Source organism: Rhineura floridana, chromosome 6, assembly GCF_030035675.1.
Source record: "Rhineura floridana isolate rRhiFlo1 chromosome 6, rRhiFlo1.hap2, whole genome shotgun sequence".
Taxonomy (NCBI): Eukaryota; Metazoa; Chordata; class Lepidosauria; order Squamata; family Rhineuridae; genus Rhineura; species Rhineura floridana.
In genome coordinates this window covers 54,379,778-54,380,646 of record NC_084485.1, presented here as the reverse complement: position 1 = coordinate 54,380,646, position 869 = coordinate 54,379,778, and the positions used below count along the sequence as shown (strand labels likewise).

The window sequence follows — 869 nt, the reverse complement described above, 5'->3', positions numbered from 1 at the left end:
AGCCTACGGCACCCGGTATTCCCAGGCAGTCTCCCATCCAAGCACTAGCCAGGCCTGACCCTGCTTAGCTTCCGAGATCAGATGAGATCGGGGATGTTCAGGGTGGTATGACTGTAGGCCCCTGCTTAGTAAGAGTTCACAAGTGCAATAACCGGAACATTTAGCAGTGATGCATATGTATGAAACAACTACCACAGACACAGCTTTCATACGAACATTCATTGTTTTAAGCAAGTACACTTTGGAATCAAGGCAGTTCACACATTCAGTTGCAGTCAGTAATGAGACATGAGAAACAGGATCAAATCTTATAGATTTCATATAAATATTCACGCAGCTATTCCCCAGCAAATATTCATTTGAACAAGGAATCATGGTCTGGTACACATAGGCTAGTGAAGAATCCTACTCCAAGGTTTGTAAGGTTGAACATATAATAGCAATTTACTTCTTTATCTAAGCAGCATCAAACTGTGTGACCACTAAATCCATTCTCCCCACCTTCCATTCAACCTCTTTACCTGTAGCTTAACTGCATAGCACTCACCTGGAATTAGCTTTCAAAGTGTATAATCTTAATGAAGAATATTCCCTGTATACCTTTTTCACAGATTAAGAATAAAGACTGTGCTTGACAAAGCCGTTGAATGAATTTTAAAAAGAGAGGCGGAAGTGCACAGATAGCTGGGGCAGCTCACTATTCTCTACATAGACCTCACAGAGCATGATTTATGACTGGCTCTGGGGTAGCTGTTAGTTTTAGTATCCACAGCTGTTAACTGGCCTTGGTGGAAGCAGCAATGGCTACAAGCACAATAAAAAAGTTAACTGGAATGTATTTAACATCAGAGGAGTTAAACTGACTGCTA

The 869-nt window shown here is 41.3% G+C and overlaps 1 pseudogene; it reads right to left on the bottom strand.

Annotated features, from left to right (window-relative positions):
* LOC133388247 (5S ribosomal RNA) lies at positions 1-119 on the bottom strand (annotated as a pseudogene).
* Between the last annotated feature and the right edge of the window lie 750 nt (positions 120-869).